Source organism: Malaya genurostris, chromosome 2, assembly GCF_030247185.1.
Source record: "Malaya genurostris strain Urasoe2022 chromosome 2, Malgen_1.1, whole genome shotgun sequence".
Classification (NCBI taxonomy): Eukaryota; Metazoa; Arthropoda; class Insecta; order Diptera; family Culicidae; genus Malaya; species Malaya genurostris.
The window spans coordinates 272,256,473-272,279,116 of record NC_080571.1 but is presented as its reverse complement, the minus strand read 5'-3'; the positions used below and the strand labels follow the sequence as shown (position 1 = coordinate 272,279,116).

At 36.8% G+C, this 22,644-nt stretch overlaps 1 protein-coding gene across 2 annotated transcripts in view; it reads left to right on the top strand.

Moving 5' to 3' along the window:
- The window catches only part of LOC131430053 (kinesin-like protein CG14535), a 377,655-nt gene that overhangs the window by 2,005 nt on the left and 353,006 nt on the right, over positions 1-22,644 (top strand). For both annotated transcript variants that reach the window (XM_058594676.1, XM_058594674.1), the window contains exon 2: positions 5,407-6,165. The gene's annotated coding sequence lies outside the window, so the exon portion shown is untranslated. The remainder of the gene's footprint in view (positions 1-5,406; positions 6,166-22,644) is intronic.

The following is a 22,644-nucleotide window of genomic DNA, read 5'->3' as shown; positions in this document are numbered from 1 at the left end:
ACCTTTGCTATTCCAATATTGCAACAAATGAAATTATTGAAATTTGCACTGAATGGGACTGACATGCGAGTACTTTGCATATGAGACAGTCATGAGTTAATATTTTTTCACATTTTACTGAACAAACCCTCAACTTCGATTGCAATTTCTGAGAGCATATTGAGAATAGATATCATTCTTCAAGATAACTAAAACGGATGTTCACTAGCTTAGATACGAGCAATCCCAGGAATGAGTAGACGAAAAAGTAACAAAATCAGAATCGACCTTCTCCGATTTGGATGAAACTTTGCCCATGGCTTCAGTATGGCAAACCACAAGTTATGAACCGATGGAGAGGTCAATCCGACTCCCGACTGATTTTTAAAAAGGGCGTATGTATTTTTGCATTTCACCAAAATTGCCTTTTTCAAATCGTTGTGACTCGGAAACCGTTAATTGTACGAAAATGGCGTTCAGGAAGAAGTTGTAGGGAATCACTCTAAAAAAAATACACTGAAAAAAAATTGAATTATTGATTATTTTTCTCAATAATTTCAAAATGAACAAAAAATAAATAAATTTTAAAAAATCAGGGTTTCAATTTTTTTTGATAATTTTTATTTTAAAGCTCTTATTAAAACCTACAGATTGATGGCTACCCCATCCGTGCCTTTTGAAAAATGAAGAAGTTACAGCTAAAACAGTTTACGGGTGCATGCAAATGATCAAGTTCTTCTCGTTGTAATTCTGAAACCGTTAATCGTACAAAAATGACGTCCAGAATGAAGTTGTAAGGAATCAATAGGGCACTCTAAAAAAATATACACTGAAAACAAAAATTTGATTTTTTTCTCAACAATTTCAAAATGAACCAAAAAAAATAAATTTAAAATCATTTTTTGATAAATTTTATTTTAAAGCTCTTATTAAAACCTACAGATTGATGGCTATCCTATCCGTGCCTTTCGAAAAATGAAGAAGTTACAGCTAAAACAATTTACAGGTATATTCGAAATTTCAAGTTCTCGTTGAAAGATAATCATTTAAACAGTCGAATTTTATTCTACAGGTTAAAGGCAATAAATTTGTTCATGATATCTTTTCTTCTAAAAGTAGCTGTTCTTGAGATACTTGGATATTTAATTATAACACCATTTTTATATTTCCATAAATTATTTATTTGCTTGCTATATCTACAATTATTACATGTACATGAATAATCCTTAATTATATTTAAGGTTTTAAGTATTTGAAAATTGTATGAGTACTACGTGCATCGTCATTCGAATACAGTCTTGTGACGATTGTGGTTTCTGAAATCGGAACGAAAGAATGGTATTTCTGTGTGTCTGTAATCATTTTGGTATCCTTGTAAACACTACTCCACTCGGTCACACCCCGTTCATATTCTTCTTGTGACACGTAACAAAAAGACATGGGCGTGAACGCATCTCGACGTCTCTGCTCTGCCCATTCATATGATTGTTTTGCCGTTGTGATTGGGTGTTCATGTACTTTAGCCAAGCTTTCACGTCGTGCCATTCGCTTTAAATTACCCCCGAGTGCATCACATGGTCCTTTACCATGAGTAGTTGCAAAAACATGCCGCTCAGCATCAATGTTATACATTGATTTAAATTTACAGAGACTTGCAAAATTTTTTCTGCCGTCAGACATAAATATTGCTTTTTTAGTTTAAATTTTGCTTTAAAAATAACATTAAGTGTGAAATAAACACTTGAACCGCGATGGTATCGTGTTCAAGCACTTCTGAAATCACAATGTAACTTTAAAGTTTAAGCTCTTCTGATTCTCTATAATAAATTTCAAACGGATGAATGGTTGCTTGATCATTGCTCCAAGAGTGGCTTTGAACAGCATTCTGAAGCACAAATGAAAAATTTCCTGAAAAATCACAAATAATTACAATTTCTCCAGTCTTTAAATTAGATTTTACCTTTTTAAGAAAATCATATTGCTGATTTTTAATGAAATCATGAGTCACAAGTTTTTCTAATTTTTCGCAAAAATATGCTACAAATTCTTCTACTGGTTTGACAAATTTCTCTAGATGACATATGTCAGTAGAAACCCATTGTTAAAATCTTATCTCGGTCAAATCACGTTCCTCGAAATTCGCTTCTCTCCAGATCTTGGGAAGAAGGATCTTTTTGATGAGTCACATCATAGCTTTTTTAAATAATAATTCTTATCATCCTACTTGAAATATTTTTCAACAGCATGAATCATTAATGAAACATTCTCATGGATTGTGCAAACACATATGGTATGTGAACCAGAACTTCCAAGCAACTTGCAGTGTTTTGGTCTTAATGCTGCAAATGTACTAAATCCAATATTTCGATCTGGATATGCCTCCTTAGAACCCAAATAAATTTCTTTCAATGATGAATAAAGCAATCGTTTTGGTTTGCGTTCACGCTTACCATTCATTTTGACTGTGACGTAATCTCTTGATCCCGGCATTACTCTGCTGACGTCATCGCTGTTGAAATATTGAAGCACCTCGTTTCGTTCCTGCTGCGTCCCGTTTGTTTCTTGGCTTTTTTTTCGTCCGTTGATTCTCTTGCCTTCGACACAATGTATTGGTTCGCCTTGAATTGGGTGGCTATTTTCTCCTTTGACCACGAGTTAGGCAAGACTGACAACAAACGCACTTTTCCATTCCTAGTGCAATCAGGCTTAGCAAACTGCTCTATCATTTTAGTAATCACTTCATCCAACTCTGCTGCTTTCGTTTTGAGTAATTCTGGATCTTCTTCATCCGCCGGGAACCCGAATATTTGCTTTTTTGTACCTCTAGAAATATTCAAATATTTTTCTCGAGGATAATTAACATTCCGGGTTTTCTTCGTTGATACCGGAGACACGTTGATTCCTGCGATGCCCATGTTGAGGAGATCATTGTTGTGTGCTCTTGAATACTCCGTCGCGACTGATGCTTCAGAAGATGCTGAGTTGATTGAAGCTGCTGAAGGTACTTCCTCTAAATCGTATTGCGATGAGCATGGATGTGGTTCCGTTGTTGACTGCCCTTATGTTTCCGACGTATAACTTTCCTTATAAGCCCGCCTACGGCAGCGATCACAAATGCTTAACGTGGTATTCCAGGAAAAGGAAAAGGTTTACAAAACTTTAGGAAAACCATATTGTAGTATTGTAACTGTTTCGAAAGAGATTTGCGATGCATAGCTATTTATATGTGAAACAGGTAGAATTTAGGTAAGCGATTCGCCGGTACGTACGTTGGTTGTAAACAGTAGGTAGTCAACTGACACACTTCTTTGATTCTACATGTGCTTATTCGTTTTGATGTAGTTACGTTAGTTCTACTGCTTAAATGTTTATCTTTCAACGAGAACTTGAAATTTCGAATATATCTGTGAATTGTTTTAGCTGTAAATTCTTCATTTTTCAAAAGGCACGGATGGGATAGCCATCAATCTGTAGGTTAAAATAACAGCTTTAAAATAAAAAATATCAGAAAAAGTTAAAACCCTGATTTTTTTTATTTAACTTTTTCGGATTGTTTTATAAATATTGAGAAAAAAAATCAAAAATTTTTTTCAGTGTATATTTTTTTTAGAGTGCCCAATCGATCCCCTACTACTTCTTCCTGAACGCCATTTTTGTACAATTAACGGTTTCCGAGTTACAACGATTTGAAGAAGGCAATTTTTGTGAAATGCAAAAATACATACGCCTTTTTCAAAAATCTGTCGTGAATCGGATTGACCTCTCCATCGGTTCAAAACTTATGGTTTACCATACTGAAGCCATGTGCAAAGTTTCATCCAAATCGGAGAAGGTCGAGTCTGATGATCTGCTAAGCGTTTCTGGAACCAGTGAACGGATCCATAGTCTCTTTGAGTGTTATTGATTTTTATCCACATTGGATATAAATTATGAGAGTTATAAATTGCTCCAAAATAAGTAATTAGCTTCAAATCAATAATCGTGTTCTTGAAATATTTTAGGTTTCCATTTTACGCGGGTTTTGAAGGAATATCGATAGACTTTATGTCACCATATTGAATTTCGAAGCGAGCTCAAACATCTTTTTCCGGAATTTGTTCGTCAAAAATATCAATATTGTAAAAATTTTCATGGAATATCGATAAGCCGGCAGTCGCTATCTTGGGTTTCGGAACAACCTCAAATTTTTTTTTCTTCATCAAATTCATTTCTAAAGTACCCAGATTATAGGAGTATTCAATGAATATCTATAAACCGAAAATCGTTTCCATTTTATGCAAAATCTTTTTTTTTAGTTTACGTTATTTGGAGTTTGGTTTGACAGTCATCTCTGAGAAAACTGAGCGGTTAAAAAACAACGTGTTTTGTCAGTTACGTCACTTATACCATTATATCGCCGGAATCGCCAGACAGCCATTTGATCCTCGAACTTGATCACTGACCCAATAGTAACTATCAAACGAGTCTAAGTTTGTTAAAATCGGTTCAGCCATCTCTGAGAAAAATGGATTGTTAAAAATATATTTGAAAAGTACACGTGTATACACACAGACATTTTTCCGATCTCGTCGAGCTCTGGTACCTTTCTATAGAGAAAGGCAAAATGGATTTTTTGATATTTTATAACTATGTTAGGAACGTAAACTGAATCGATTTATTTATCGCATCTAAAGGAAAAGATTTTTATCAACGCGATATCCGAGATTCGCCAGGAATATGGTAAAAAGTAGTAGATAACGATGGACAATACTTTGAATAACGGTACTGTGGGGAAACTAGAACGAAACTACAATTAATTCCTACACCTTATAGTTTTAATACTGTTCTGTTATACAAGTCAAACCCAGTTATGACTCGTTTCATTTTGCTCGGTCTTTTAATAATACGTACATTATGAGAGAGCTGTTACTTCTTTTAATGAAAGTCGACACTCTCTTGATCCATTATCCGTATTGCATCGTGAATTGTCATATTTTTTTACAATTAGCATATTTTCTAAAACAAAGAAGTTCTTTCATTTCATATTGTGAATTCAGGGAAATTAGGCATAGAAGATTAGGGATATCAGTTCAACTTAGTTCAGATCTGTGAGGCATTCGGGCATTGATATACGAGAAATTAATTATAAATTAACTCAATCGTCTTATGTTTGTTCGAGGCTGTTCGGGATAATGAATATACGAACTTTTAACTAACAATTTAGCCTTATCTTCGGACAAAACACACAAATCAAATGCTGCACGAATGTAAAATTTTCTTCTATACCTCTGAGTAACGATCAAGATTATCATGAACGGTAAATCATTCGAAACCTTACCGATTAAAATCCTGCGGCACCAAGCACCGTGGCAACTCCCTCCCAACCCATGTTATTACCACTTGCAATCGGTTGTGAAAAATAATTCAAATCCAATTGAATAATCACAGGACGGGCACCGGAGAGCACCAATTAACGTTATCGGTGAATGTGTTCAGGAGTTTCCGAGGACAAAACGCACTCAAGTGGGGCTGGTCAACGCAATCGATGCAGCCGATACCGAGAGGAAACTGTGAGTGCTATGCGTCATTAAGGGAAACTATGCTGTTTGCGCGTTTAATGCTTATCAATTTGTGTGTGATTTTAATGAAGTCGCTCGGACTGTCGTTGAAAAACGATTCTCGCCGAAGCAGCCTGTGAAAAGTGGTTGTTGTTCAGAGCGTCCTGTTTTACGGTGTTTGTGATTTTGTTCAGGTCGTTCTGCAGTGGTACTTTAGAGGCGTGGAACACAGTTTTACGGTTCCTTTGTGGTTTTGTTTTTTCGACCGACCTAATGAAGAAGTGGTTCGCGGTGGAGGAGGTTTGATGCAAAGTGCAAGTTTTTATTTTTCAAATTTAATTAAGTTTGGTTTTCCGGTGTGTACCTAGCCGGGTATGGAGGAGGAAAAAAAACAAAAACGAATTAAGTGTGAGTTGAAGTACGACGGCTCCGGGTGTGATTAAAATTCTGCTGCTTCGCATAATTAATAATATATCCAGCAAATTTGTAACAAGGCAGTAACGAACGTCGGAAAGCGTGAGATTTCGTGGTAGAAACAGAGCGCAATATCTGACGCCAAGGTGTAAATGTGTGATAATAACCCTTTTTGATTGCCGGTGCGTCTATATTTTGGTGGATTTAATTGATACCTCGGAACTCTTGGACAGCGGTAAGTAAACAATAACCATCTTTACTGATTATGTATGTTCTCACTCATTTTTTATTGGGATAAAACCTAGTAATAGCTTGATAGAAAATTTTAGGGTCAATTTTCCTACAAGACAGAGGTCGTTTTCATTTATTTGGTGTTATCCCGTAATCAAGGTGGCATCATTCACAGATTTTTTATGTTTATCTTTTTTTGGCTACCCCCATCCCTTTTCCAAAATGTTTTAGGTCTAGAAGAAAGTTGTCAACATTTTCACCCAAAATTGGAGGCTTTTAATGAATATCTGATTGATATTTTTCATTCAAAGTATCATTATGCATCGCAAACTATAAACTTTTCCTATTGCTCTAGACTAGAATAGTTTCTCGTTTCCGTTGTGAGCCCCCCCCCCTTTGATTCTGTCGATTGAAATGAAGCGTATTCCGATAAGAGCATTCTGCATCGATCAATTCCAGTGGTGGATAGGCGGCTCCAACTCAAGACTATAGAACATGTGAGGAAGAATTTTATTTTCAATATTATTCCAACAGATTTGTCGTCGGATTCTGAAGAGTAGGAGCACATAATGTGTGGTTGAAAAATGAAGCTAGGGTGGACTCAGCAAAAAAAAGTAACTCAGAAGACTGGAGAGCGTTAGCCCAAACATAAGCAACTTGTTGACTGTCCTACATCTGCCGAACATGGTACTATGTAGGTAGACACTTTGGCCAGTCGAGTCGCAATATGTGGCCGAGCGTTGTCATGACGAGAAATTACAGATTATTTGATAGTTTGAATACTCGGAAGTGGACTCGACTCGTGAGCATGGCATATGTATTTCTGTGTTTAGATTTATCATAATAAATCCCCGTTTCGTCAGCAGTGATAATAAGAAGAAAAACAGATTTCTTGTTCGAAATGATAGATTATGTACTAAGGTATGCCTTTAGTGCGTTTTGTTTCTTGTAAGCATGAGAGCATATTCTAAAGTATATATCAATCAGTAATAAATCGATCTTCTGGAACTTCGCCAGAACATGTACACGGGACTTGCGACGCGAAATCTCCAAGTCGGGGATATGATTGGCGTCAATTTTAATGTACGTCTTGTGCAGTAATCACTCGCGGTACAGTTTCCTAGTGCTGCATTTCTTTCGTTGAAGACCAGAAGTGCGGCCGCTTCATTATCTGCTAAATGACCCAGACGGAAAAATTGACCTTTTTGGCCGCGTCCCGAATCAGAAGGTTCGGATTGCGCTAGAAGTAATCCCTCAGCTTCCTTGCGATCACGGGATTGCATTACTTCGCCTCTCTTCCGATGCCAGTTCGTCGCTGATCGTCTGGGTCTCCTTGTACGATTTTACCACATGGGGTATAGGACATGCTCGAATTTTCGATTCCCAACTGTTTCGCTGTCCGCCGTGGAGTGTTCTGGATTTTGCACGCCTTCGCCCATAGTTTTTTAATCAAAGCAATCTCGATAACCACTTGACAGATTGTATCAAAACTTTGCACTAGCAAACACTATACTCTTAATTAGTTTTACCCAAAGTTTCAGTCTTTAGATATATTATTCGAAATATTTTTCATCGCTTTCTACACATTTTGGGAATTTTTCAGGTTTTAGGATTATTTGTTAGTAGGATAGACATTCAAGGAAACAGATGGTGGTGAGTAAACCGCATGGTCAAGCACTTTCCACTGTAGAGTTCCCAGTGTGTCATGGACGCTTTTAGACTTGTGTGGGGGCTCATTGTCGTGGAGCAAATTCATCTTCTCCTAACAGAATCTTTTCCATAACCCGTAAATGATAGAAAGTTGTTTGCCGTTGAACTGCCAATGCCTCCGCAAGTTATCGTTGCAACTGCAATACTTGCCACTCGGCGTCATCAAACAAATTGCACTAGCTGGAGCGTGTTGTATTGTTCAGGTCGAATTTTCGCGAGCCAATCACATTATGTCACAATTATATCTTCCTCTTGGATTTGCGTCATCTTACAAAATCAAAACTAATTTCAAAAACCTGTTTTAATTCGCCTAGTGATGTAATTCAGGTAGTATTCAGGGTTGGTTAGGCCATCTCTGACGAAGTTGATTCGAAAAAAATTACTGGGATCCATTTTTGAGTCTATAGCTACAATCTCAGGTCGTTAATCAAATCAAATATCGGGAGCCTGATTGGCCGAAATCGGTTTGTTTGGTTGTCTACTGGTAATGGTAACCGATTGGAGTAGTTTAGATATCAACTAAGAATATTTTTTACGTTTTTTTCCTTTCTCTATAGAAAGGTATTAGAATTGCTGGAAAAACCGACTTTCGAACGGAGCCTCGGAGACCCATAGTGTTATGTAACATTCGACTCAGTTCGACGAGATCGGAAAATGTCTGTGTGTATGTGTGTGTTTGTGTTGGTGTGTGTGTGTGTGTGTGTGTGTGTGTGTGTGTGTGTGTGTGTGTGTGTGTGTGTGTGTGTGTGTATGTGTGTATTTATGTGTGTGTATGTGTGTGTATGTGTGCGCACTTTTCGAAGCTATCTCAGAGATGGCTGAACCGATTTTATCAAGCTCAGGCTCGTTTGAAAGCTCGGGCCATTGATCAAGTTCAAAGATCAAATGGCTGTGACTTTTGGTTCCGGAGACATGATGGTATAAATGACGTAACCGCCAAAACACGTTGATTTTTACCGTTTTTATATATAAGGGTGTCAAAATTTTGGGACCAGCTCTATTTTCGTAAAGCTCTAGTGCTCAAAAGTTTAAGCACCTCGAAAAAAGCCTTCATGCAAAACTTGAGCTAAATCGGATATGCGTAAGGGATGCTGCCCGGTGGTAAAGGTTTGACAATTTTCGAATTCGAATTTTTTTTTGATCCCAAAAGTCTCAAAACTGCATGAAACGTTTCAAAAAAAAATTTTTTTTCGAAAAAATCAACTTTCTGGGACTTCGAAAAATTTTGATATTTGATAAGTCCCAAAAAGTCGATTGAAAAAAAAAATTTTTTTTGAGATGACACTAAATCTCAACGCTTCATGCAATTCTAAGCGTTTTGGCATCAAAATTTATTTTCAATTTCGGAAATTTCATGTACCACAATCACAATCACTAATCACCCTTTACTTTTGTAACCGGAAGTCGGATCAAAATTATATTCAGGAATTTGTATGGAATTATTATACCTTTCATTTGAATCAAAGTTTGTAAGAATCAGTAAGTAAGAAGTAAGTAAGAGCACTTATTTGCATTTTTTGCACATATTACCCATTAATCCCGGAACCGAAAGTAGGATTCGAATAAAAATCAGGAACTTTGTATGGGGCTACAAGGCCTTTCATTTGAATTTAAGTTAATTAAAATCGGTTCAGCCATCTCCGATAAAAATGAGTGCAAAAAATACATACATACGCACACATATACACATAAAGACATTTTGCGTACTCGACAAGCTGAGGCGAATGGTATATGATACTCGGCCGTCCGGGTCTCGATTCAAAAGTTTGTCTTCACAGTAATTGCATAACCTTTCTATATCAGAAAGATAAAAACCAAAAAAATGTGCCCACAACTTTAAACGAACAGGTCTTGTAATAGATCCTAAAACTATTCAAAATAATTAGAATTAGAGATGATACTTTTAGCATGTGCTGTCGAATCAATAGGAAAATTTGATTTAGTTCATGTTTAAAACGATTAGCGATTAAATTCATTCGAAAAATCATAGCTGAAGTGGAGGAAAAAGTTTTCACTCTGAGGTGGTAATGTCAATCTTAATTCATTGTTACCAAACTAAAGTTTATTTAAAATGAAACATTATACTTGATACCTTTTCTAAACTCCTTTCTAAAAATCTTGACAAACTTCTAATTTACAACTGCCAACATGAAAAATCTTCCTTTTCTTGGTTCAATTTTTCATTTGCTGGTATCGCTACCGGTAATTGAGTTTTGCGACAATGCACAATGGTTCAAAAGCGCAATTTCACGCTCTTAATTGATAACTCATAGGAACGTGGCTTTTGAGGTACAGTACCTTCAGCAAAGTTGCTCAGAATGATAGACGCCATCTTTTGGCAAATCCACCTAAAAGTAAGATAAAAATATTATTTTAGTTCAGAGCCAACATAGGGGCTAAGTTACTTCGAAAAAGTTGTGCAAAAAGTTGTTTCAAACAAATTTTCTGAAAGTACTATTCCCGTAACTTGAGTGTAATTCATGATATAATGTATTTTCTGAAAAAGGTTTCCTAAAACCAGTTTTTGTATAAAAAAAAACACATACATTTTCAAATTATATGAGTTTTTCATGTTATACAAAGTTTTTTATCCTTAAAAACTACAAAACTTTTTCAAATATACTATGCTGCTATCATTTCTTTTTAATGAAATAGAGCCATTTCTCATGTTTTTTTTCTACAAAATTTCAACTTGTCTATCATCAAAAGGCGCAAAAAGGTGCAGATGAGACTACTTACATATCAAATTACTTCAAAAGAGCTTTCATACCGTGGTTGAATTACTCGTCTGCAGGCGAGATATGTTCTTTTCAAATATGTGTCAATAACAGCCTGGGTAAAATTCAATCATCGTCCAAAGAAACGTTAAAAAAATGCAACTTAGATGGTGCGTTAGGTAAAATTAGCTCTGCATTAAAATCAGTAACGAAAACCAATTAAAATCAGTAACGAACCGATTTGCGATTCGGTAAAGCCGCTCGTAGATAAGGTTGCTCGTGCATTTTAAATGTCATCGTGATCGGTAGTGTCTCGTATACAACCATGTAATTTAACGTTATTTTTGGTTGAATTCGCAAAGAATTTAATATTGCTTCTAATGATTGCAGAAGCATTGGTAAGAGCGGTCAAAATCTTAGAAATGGAACTTACAGCGATTTTTCAGAGATGACCAAGCCGAGTTTCACAAATTTTCGGGCCCGGAAATACTGAATGATGAGTTTGGAACATTTCAAATCATCATTAGAAGTGAAGATGCATAAAACAGAAAAACCTTCTTCTTGTATTCCAAGTCTGCTTCAAATTTTTCTTCTGAGTAGGTGATGTTTTTTGTTCTATCTGTTTCAGGTTTTTCGGTTCGAAACGTATCGGAAATAGTGGTCAAAAATTAGGTCGATTTTCACAAATGAAAAGCCTTATAGGTTCATAGATTTCATTCAGTTTCGTCTGAATTCGGTTTCCCATTCCGGGAATACAAAGAGCTCCAGCTTTCAAGTCGTCGTATATGTTAATATTTCATTATTACCCTCGATAGGAAGTAGTCTATCACACACTTATGTCAATTTAATAACATTTTCATTTCAAACAATGATGAACACTTTTGAAATAGTTGTAACAAACATCGATTGGATTGTTATGGTCTTGCGAGGATATCTTTTTCATCTGCATAAACTTTTTCGAACTGTGGCACATGACCCAATTAAAACTTGTTATAATTGGCATGTTTCACAATTGCTTCAGATCGGTTATTTTTGTTAGATATGTGAGACTGCCTCAAAAAATTTTGAAATTGTCGTAAGTCGTGTACTCCTTCGAGGCGACTAAATGCTGTATTTTGAAAGATCAGCATGGATTTATGCCAAAGCGTTAAGTGAAATCGAATATTTTATCTCTTTTTTGTCTCCGAATTTTGTTGTTGTTGTCCAGAGCGAGACCTGTCTTCAACGCTGAAATCTGTATTCTTGAAACGTCGAAACCATTTTCTACATGATATATCAGTTGGACCATTATCACCATAAACATCCACAAGCATTTGATGCGCTTTGGCTGCACTTTTCTTCCCATTGAAACAGTGAACTAAAACTTCTTGCAAATGCAGCTAAATTAACACAAAATTGCTCATAATTAACACAGTGAAAAACAAGGTTGTTTATAAACTCTGCTACTGTTGTTACTGTTCAATATTCATAACAGCTACAGCCATTTTTTGAAAACGGACCGAACTTATTTGTACTTCCAATAGTTAAATCGATTTGTTGTCAGCTGTTTCATGTCTTCAAAAGATCGTTGCGTTTTTGGTCCATTTTTTCAGTGTACACCGCTTCGTTTCGATTTTGCGAAGTCACGGATAGGCAACTGACTACTGAATCAAATGATACCTCAAATAGCTACGGCTGCCAATTTTGAATACCGTTTTCGTTTTTGAATCTACACGCGGGCGACTCTGACTCCGAGTAAAACGAACACGTGGTACGCTGTCTAAACAACTCATAAAAAAGAACAAAAATAAACAAACTCGTGTGAATGTCGTGGTGCGACCCGAGAAAATTTTCAGAGTGAAACTAATGTCGTTTTCGTTTTTAAATTGCACTACACCGGTGTAGCGAAAGCTGCACTGAAACCGTTCGTTTTTGCCAATGGCACTACATTAGTGCTACACTTTTTCTGCACCGATACCACTGGTGTAGCACTCATCAAAAGTTTGGTGTAGCTCTGTGCAATGGAATCGTTTATTGTAGTCAAGGGTTACTGTTTATGTTTTCATCATTTTTGTTCGTTTATTCATGTTTCAGTGTAGCACTGCACCAGTGTAGTGCAAATTAAAAACGAAAACGCCATAAGCGACTGGAGTCCGATCTAGAGCGACCCCAGGTTGCTAAAACAAACATCTCAAAAGTTGTTTGGCGAACTCCGGGTCAGCTCTCGGGCTGCTCTGATCAATAAACGAAAACGGTATAAGAGCAAATTCAGCAGCTGAAAGATTCAATTCTATAAAGAATCTATAATATAACTGAAACTGAAACAAACGTATCCCCAGCAAGCCGTTTTAGTATTATTTATTCGAACAGTTCTACTGTCAAATTTAAAACTGGTATACGCTGCCGTTCTATTTTTGCTGTATTTAAAACAAAGATAAAACGTTGCTGGGGCTGAAAGTTTATTTTGTTATAATTTCTAGATTTAAATTTTAAAACTGACATAAATTGTGCAGAATTTGAATTAGAATTAGAACACTGCTGAACATGCCCAAAGTATAAAAGATTTTTTTCGAATATGTCTATCGCTTGTATATTTTTCGACGAAAAACAGTACATTTTACTGAAAAATCAGGGAAACACAATGAATGAAAATAAAAGAAAATAAATATTAGATGATTTACTTTTATAATCACAAAAGTTTTCCGATTTCCGACTCGACTCATGATTCCATACACAGTTAGTCCAAAAATTTGAAAATAATGTCACTCACTTTTCTCTGAGATGGCTGAACCGATTTCCACAAACTTCCAATTTTCATTCGGCGTAAACCCCTGCTTCCGGAGATAGGGTGCTTAGTATAAAAATAGCAGTTTCAAGATTTTTTTTCATAAGCTGCCTCTTTATATTTGCTAGTTAATTTCTCTAGTTTGCCGACCATGAGAGTCTGTAACCAAATAAACCAACCATTGATAATCCCATAAAAGATTTGCTGAAATTAATTCAAGTTTGACTACTAGTACCTTTTTTTCTCTCCAAAATTCATAGAGAATCGTGAATACATTGGTGTTAGTGTATGGTTGAATGAACCGAATGTCACTATGCCGATATCCAGCTTTTGTTTGCGGAAGTGCCAACAATAGTAATTAAATGTAATAAAATGTAGCTCACTTCACTTTCTCACACATGTTAGTATATCAATGTAGCAGTATTATGTAACAGAAAAATAACTATCAAAACTATTTTCTAAACTTTTTTAAATTGTAGTTTTTCGGGGAATTTCTTCTGTAATATACAGGAAATGAAAAAGTATCTTTACACCACTAGGTGGATTAAAACAGGTTTTTCTTATAATTGTGTGTGTGTCGAAGCGTTGGCCGTTAGCACAAATAAATGTTTTAAGGATAAACCCACTGATCAAAAATCCATCTTTGAATTGAATGCTAATAATTTTTGAGGTTACCACTAAGCGCATACTAATTCCGCAATATGACACCAAATAATCACTAATTGGCACTTCAATCGGCACTCTTGAGACTAAACCAGGGACGATTTTTGGCAAAATATACGGCTATTCATAGATAAGATGCATAATTATGACAGGTAACATAAGTATTCTGGAAGCTGAACTCTGATTGATTACAACAGATTGCAGATATAGAGCTATGAGAATTTTTGATGCTCATAAAAGGCTATTTTACTGCCAATATCAGTGCTAACTGGTTACCTGGGGTTCTTTTCATGTGGAACTTTATTTTTTTGGGATTCTCAATTCGAACTTCGAATTTGAATCTATTTGGAATGATTCGTTTCAAATGCAATCTTCGAAACTTCTATTTTCCAACTTTTAGGAAGTTATAGTTTCGTTCTGGATAAATAGTGAACTTCTGGATCAATATTAGGACCAATCGTGGTTGAATGTCGTTGGTAGAATTTTAGAACAACAGTTTCTATAATATTTCACTACTCTACTCTACTCAACACCTACCGTTAGACTGTATACGTAATCCCTTGCAACCACTCAGCGGGTTCGATCAATGCTTTCTATCCAGTTTCGCCCGGAAAATGTCAGACTCGCTTCCCCCCAGAGACTACTGACCTACACCAAACCCCCTTTCGGGATCATTGATTGACATGCACTAGATGCACACGTTCCACATAATGTTCTGTCCGGCGCTGACATTCCATAAAGTGTAATGCATCGACGAAGTAATAAATCCCATTCACTCCACTTTACTGAAAGGTAGCCGGCCTGTTCGTGCGATGTTAGGGAGTTAGGAGTGTGCTGCTCTCCAAGCAGACAGCCAGAGTGCCTTCAATGAATTTCAATTATAAAATTCTTCTATCGCAAATCCGGCTCTGGAACGCAACCTACGCTGCGAATTGGTCGGGTCGCTGAAGCTGTCACCCGCGATGCATATTCATATGGCAAATGTTAATATGATGCAGTGTCTTAGTGACTCTCGGCTATCCGCCGAGTTGACCGCAGGCTGTTGCCGTGTGCTTATCAAATACTGCCATAGTTAGTTGAAGTTGAAATAAATGGTTACTGAAATTGGCAGTTCGTAGTAATAGAATAACTCTGCAGCCGGTATGTCGATCCCGTCAGTCGGCAGGGGATAAACGGCACTAAATGTATAGTCATGAGACATCGGTTTCCCGAGGCGGTTCAAGGTTTTGAAAGGTTTTGAATGTCACTGAGCCGAATGTCAATATGCCGCTATTTGGATTGCGAACCACAAAGTGGTGAATGCCACCGTAGTACAGTCCCGGTGTTCCGCATCATGGCAAAAGTCACGCCTTGTGAAAGCTCAACAGTCATCATTTTTGCGTCCCATATGAATTCGCATCCATGCCATCCCATTCCAAACCCTTTCTCTCGAGTGTGAGGCCAACGGTGAGGTGAAATGAGCTCATTTCAGAGATGTTGATCTTTTATCTGATGGTAGCCCGGGTTCAATTTCTGGCTGCCCTGGGCTATTTTTCATTCATTCACTCCCCGGTGGTTCCCCAACTATGCTACTAACGATGCCGACGACTGGTCGACTGCTGGAATCATATTCAAAACGAGATGAGATGCTCCACATGCAAATGAATCCTTTATTTTTTGCGAAATGAAACAGCTGATATGGTAATTTTCCATAGCAAACATGACGAAGATGTTCCGTTTCACTCTGAGTGATAAGAACTTGCCGTGCAAAGTTCACCCGGTGTTTGTTGAAATGGGACTTTGTCTTGATTTGTGTATGAAATTCAAGGGATTCAAATTCAGAGAATTAGAATAATTGAATTTCTCTTTGCAGATTTCTCAGTTCGATTACATTTACTGACGGTTTTTACACTAGTGAAGGAAGTTTTAATTCAAATAGAGAATTTGTTGCGTATAATAAGTGGTTTTTGGATGAACTACAAGGTGAAGAGTCGTATGTCGTCGCCCGTATTTTCAGAAAACAAATCAAATCCAAGAATTTTTATAATTTCTGTCGAAGGTTCTCGCCACGGAAACAAATGATCTGAGACGAAGCATTTGCAGTCTTTTACTTCAGCATAGAAGCTTATCGATACGGACGTTATTCGTTTCCAAGCGTCAAGACCAGTGCTGTTGTTGCTCTATTTGCTTTGGTTAGTCACTAGCTTCTTGGATGGGGCGCCATAATTTCTTTGGCGCAGGGGCGCAATGCAATTGGTTGAAGATAAAATTAAATTTTTTTGAACTTGTCTTTGACGAATTTGGCATTTTTTTAGATTTTTCTGCACGAGACGTTTCTATTACAGTGTTTAGTGAAATGCACTCAGCTACTATTGTTAAACTTGATTTTATATGCAGATGCTTGGCATCGTGCCCCAGAGAACTTCCTCCCCCCTTAAATTCATATTTGGTTTAAAATTGTCTTTTATATGTCGAATTAATAACAACTTGTAAGCTCTCCTAAAATATTTGAATCTAATAACAATGTTTTGAAATTAATATTTTATTTTGGGGCATTTTTATAGAACATGCTCAAATTCTAGTGTTGTTATTTAAGGGATAAACAAACTGGTTTGGTCAGTTAAGCCAACGGTGAGATTTTAACATCTTTGTGGTGCCGAACAACATTTATGCGCTCGCTGTAACTAAGACTTATTATTTACTGTTCACCAACTATTTTTTTTATTCCATCCTGAGTTCATGTTGAACAAATTAGTGAAACATGCACGCAAATCTATGCATCAGCTTGAGCGCATTTATCACATTTATCTATTTCGAATTATCATTAAGAACCAATTTCACTTTCTTTCATTGAATTCTACTGTCCACTGTCACCTCATTTCACTTTCACGAAGGTGTAATAATTAAAATACAGATACCAATCCCGATCTAATTTTGTAGTCTTCGTCAATGTATATGTTTGAAAATAAATAATGATTTGCGCCCTCAGTAGCAGTAATTGATGTATTCAAAAATATTACCACCCTGCGCCCTGGAATCATTCTTTAGGCGCCATTTCAAATTTTCTTTCCAAGATTTTTTTTACCTAGTTTGAAAATAAATAATGATTTGCGCTCTCAGTAGCAGTATTTAATGTATTCAAAAATATTACCACCCTGCGCCCTGGAATCATTCTTTAGGCGCCCTTTCAAATTTTCTTTACAAAATTTTTTTTAATCTAGTTTGAAAATAAATAATGATTTGCGCCCTCAGTAGCAGTATTTAATGTATTCAAAAATATTACCACCCTGCGCCCTGGAATCATTCTTTAGGCGCACTTTTAAATTTTCTTTTTAAGATTTTTTTATCTAGTTTGAAAATAAATAATGATTTGCGCCTTCAGTAGCAGTATTGAATGTATTCAAAAATATTACCACCCTGCGCCCTGGAATCATTCTTCAAGCGCCCTTAAAAATTTTCTTTGCAAGAAGTTATTTATCTAGTTTGAAAATTAATTATGATTTGCGCCCTCAGTAGGAATATTGAATGTATTTGAAAATACTACCACCCTGCGTCCCACGGCCTCACCATGATTCTGTGCCCTGGAATCATTCTTAAGGCACCCTTTCAAAATTTTTTTACAAGAAGTTATTAATCTAGTTTGAAAATAAATAATGATTTACGCCCTCAGTAGGAACATTGAATGTATTTAAAAATACTTTCACTCTGCGCCCTGGAAGTATATAAGCGCCCTTTTGAATTCTAACTCCATGAACACGTTCTTTTAAAATTTTAAATTACTTTTGCACCTTTCGTGTTTACTTGAATAAGTCATTATTTAAATTTCCGAAAACCAATTGTCTCATTTTCTGAGAAGTCTCAGTGTCATGAACTGATTAGTCATTGACTAACTGTGACTAACCGCAACTACAGCACTGGTCAAGACTAAACTGAAATATCGTCCGAATGTCAAGTTGAGTTTTATTTGTTTTTTTTTATACTTTAAAATCACGATCACATTTCAAATATGTCCATAAAGTATTCCCAAAATACGACAAATTCATGTCGTTCACGGTTGATGCCAAAACTAACCCAGATCCAACCTCAACTGCTATCAAATTTATAAACAGAAAACAATAACCATCTCTTTGACTTCTTTTGACTGAAACTCGAGTTGTTTTGAATCTTCTCTTCACTCTCTCCATTGATGTCATATCCGTATCCAGGATTTCGTTTTGGGAGGGGCCAACAAATAAGAAATAACGCTTATAACTATTTATTATTGCCTTTAGTATCTTTTATTTTTTTGAAAAGTGAGTACAAGTAATTTGCAATTTAAGTAAATCCTCACATATTTTGGTTTGAATAATGAGGGATTGAAGCAAGAAGTTCTTATGTGTCAAAGGGAAGAGATCGTTTTTTTACATATCTTTTATCATAGTCTCATAGCTCGGGCTCGGAAAACAGAGTGATGAGTATTGAAACCTTGGTTCTGTGTTCTTATAAATGACGATGTAAGAAGGAGAAAATATTTTGAAACTATTTAGTAAGCTCTTCTAGTTTGCAAAATTTGTTGATTATTTGTCAAACCGACCGAGTTTAACAAATTTATATTCAACAGAATTGCCTTCTAATCCCACATTTTCCTATTTAATTTCATTGAGTCAACTACCGTGTCTGGATCAGAGATGCCAGACTTGCAGATTTGTTTGTAAATCAGCAGATTTCTAAAATAAGACATGTTTCAGTCTCAGACTTTTTTTGTAGTCACGTTTTTCGTAGACGTTTGTAAAAATTTACAGACTTTTCAAATTTCCGCGGTCTTTTTTTTGTTCATTAAACCAATTCCGTGCATTATTGTTTGAAGAAAACTTAAAGTCCGCAGACTTTTTTTTCGAGTTTACAAACTTCTTAGTAGCGGTCAAAAATTCCAAAACGGAGCTCATATAAATTTCTCAGAGATGACAAGGATGATTTGAACAAATGTATGAATGAATTCAAATGAAAGGTCTTATGGTTTCATAGACTTATATGCTGTTTCAACCGAATCCGACTTCCCGTTACGGAGCAGGTTCCGGAAGTAGCGGCCAGTACTTCTAAATGAAGCTCACACTATGCTCTTGTGTACCTGTACACCGATTTTTTCGATTTTCAATCGCTCCAATAATGCACACTTATAAGGAGTTTATCGATAAGTAGTTAGCAACATTCAAACAGTTATTACTCTGAAATGGCTTAATTTTTTGCAGTGTGTTTTGCGGTGACATGTTTGTTTACATGTCAATAACAGCTGCGAAATCGATTGGTTTCGGTATGGTTTATCGTTTCAATGATGAGTCGAATTGATCCAGAAACTCCGGATGATCCGGAAATTGCAAAATGGGTGAAAGTGCACCACACCAGTGTCAAAAATATTATCGCGAAGTTCGGTAAGACCCTTTCCATGAAAGATTTGCACAGATCCGGTAGAAAAACGGGTCCCGGCCAGCCCGACTTAAAAGTGGTTGAGTACATCAGGAAAAACCCATCGGCGTCGACGCGAGATTTGCCCAAGCAGTTCAACACCAGCATCGGGATGATTCAACAAATCAAAGTTCGGAACTCCTTAAAAACGTAAAACAGAAGGTGCCGAAAAAGTCCCTGGTACAGCAAGTTCAGGCCAAAACAAGAGCGCGAAAACTGTATAACCGGATTCTACAGAATAAAGACGGATGCAACCTGATCGACGATGAAACCTACGCCAAGGATGACTCTCGAGCGCTGCCCGGGCCGCAATATTATACGAAATCGGTGTACCAGGACCTGGACGACGCTGACACCACGGTGGCGATGGAAAAGTTTGGGCAGAAGGTGTTAGTCTGGCAAGCAATTTGTACCTGTGGTTTGCGGTCGTCGATTTTTTTCACGAAGGGCACAATTAACGCCAAGGTGTACGAGGAAGAATGTTTGAAGAAGAGAATGCTGCCACTGTACAGAAAGCATAAGGCTCCTCCTCTATTCTGGCCGGATTTGGCTTCAGCTCACTACACCAACTCCGTTCTACAGTGGTTGTCAAAAAAATAATGTACAATTCATGGAAAATGACATCAACCCACCGAACTGCCCGGATCTTCGGCCAATTGAAAGGTATTGGGCAATTGTCAAGCGGCACTTTCGGAAGGAAGGTACAGTGTGCCAAAACATACAGGAGTTAAAAAAAACTGGACAGCTGCCACCAGGAAAGTCACAAAAGTAACTGTGCAGAATTTAATAAAGAATGTCAAGTTCAAAGTGCGAGCGTTTCACTGAAACTCGGATTTTCTTCAATATAATCAGTGAGAAGCATAAAAATGTAATTTTTCTACAATATATCGAAAACTGATGTCAAAATATGTTTTTTTTTCGCTTTTTTATTCAATAATCATTGTTGTTAACTACTTTTCGGTACACTTCTTACTTGCTGTCGATGGTGTTTTTCTTTTTTTGAGGTAGTACACGAAAAGTATATCGTAACAAACCCAAATAACCGACTCCATAACCATTCCGCCCAATTTAGCACTCGTGCCGATTTCAGTCTATTCTCGGTTAATTATTTCTCTGGTATATAATAATGGATCTAGGCTTCGTCAACAGTAGCCAACCGACACCAATCTGCATCAGCATAGGCGAACATGCTTCCGAAGTGTGCTCGCGTTCCTCTTTTTAATGTTGAGTATGCATTTTCATTCGCAAAATTGTTCTAAAACTATGATATGTTTGCTCAGTACTAATTCGTATGGCATTTTCTGCTCATCCAGTACTATTTCCTTTAATTTTTACATTGATTGTAATCACGGTGAATCGCGACTTTTGAGCCAAGGCTCAACCTTTAAAACAAACTTAAATTTAATTGAAAAGTTTAGCGGTTAGGTATGACGTTCCAGAATTTTTTCTGGCTCTGACTTCCGGTTCCGGGAATACAGGATTATTAGTGTTCAAAAGTGAAAATAAGAGCACTAACTTTTCTCGGAGATGGTGGAACCCATGTTCATAAACTTAATATCAAATAAAAAGGCATAAAAATATAGAAATTTAGATTCGACTTCCGGGTCTGAAGTTACAGGTTGATAAGCACAAAAAATTTGATTGTCGATAGAAGCGGGTTATTTGAAACTGGACGGTAGAATCGTCTATATAGCAGATCTTGTTAGTTGATAGCAAAAAAAACTCATTTCTGTTCCCGATTCCGGAAATAGTGGTTAAAATCCAAAAATGGAAAATACTTTACTTCGATTTTTCGAAGACTGTTCGACCGGTTCTTACAAACTTAGATTCAAATAAAAGATTTTATCATTCCATAGATTACTACGAAAATTAACATGGATCCGACTTCCGGTTTTGGAATTATATTTTTTTAAATATGTATGTCCTATTAGTTGATGACCAAACTAAGTGGTGTTGGCTATACTGGTTCTCATATGTGCGGATAAAGCATGGTTTGCTTGTTCGTTAAAGATTGTTTATCGCGCCGCAAGAGTCAACCTAAATGACTTTGAATGACAAAACCAAATAAATGCATGTATTCCAAAATAACCGGCTAAATGTTGACGTAGGACTACGACTTTATTGTCTATATAGGAGTACACATTAAAAATACATGAAGTGAAACAATGCAAAGTAAAGACTGTCCCAGAAAGTATGGACGCAACCAAAAACCGCTGCCATTACGCAATGGTTCAGAATCTGTCAATTTTTATGTCTGCGTCGTGTTGTTTACACTCTTCTCTAACCACCTGTGCTGTTGTTTATTCGTTTTCATTAGTTTGTTTCGAAATGCGTGGACTTTCAGCAGAACAACGTCGGAAAATTGTGTATAAATGGTGCACAGAACGCGGACTGTCACTGAGAAAGATAGCAAAAATAGAAGGAGTAAGTGGAAAAGCCGTGCGAAATGCAATCAGGAAGTTCAGCGAGGATAACACTTTTGAGGATAAACCGAAAACGGGTCGAAAAAAAGGTCCTGCTAACCCTCAGTTGAATAAATGTATACTGAAGGCGTTCGAGCAAAAGAAGGAGGTTTCAGTTCGGGATGTGGCCAAAAAAGTGGGCACTTCGAAGTCAAATGTTCAACCAAAACGTAGTCCGAAACAAGAAGCATCGATCAGACCGAGGGTTCGAAAGCTGTACAATACGATTCTTGCTGAAAATTTGAACTGCATAATCATGGACGACGAAACCTATGTGAAACTCGATTACAAATCCTTGTCGGGATCACAATATCATACGGTGGGAGAAGGGCAAGTGTTAAACCAGTCCGGGACATCGATTGAAGTCGAAAAATTTGGTAAGAAGGCTATGGTCTGGCAAGCAATTTGTAGTTGTGGTTAGATTTCGAAACCCTTTATCACGACAAAAACGTCATCTACCCATGATTCGAAGCCACTACTCGAAATCAACGGTAGAATCGACGACACGACCAGACACTCCGAATAAAAATCTGCTTTCAAAGTGATCGTTCACGATTTACCGCCAGTTACCAAAAAATGAGCGACCCCTTGTTATTGATGAAATTAATCTTCTCAAGCAACACTGTTTAGGTTGTTCGCAAGTTACTAAGGAGCTTGAGAATAAACAAACATTTTGAAAGCGCTATAAACAACACAAATTTAAAATGTGAAACAATTTGTATATAGTAGAAAATATAGATTAGTGT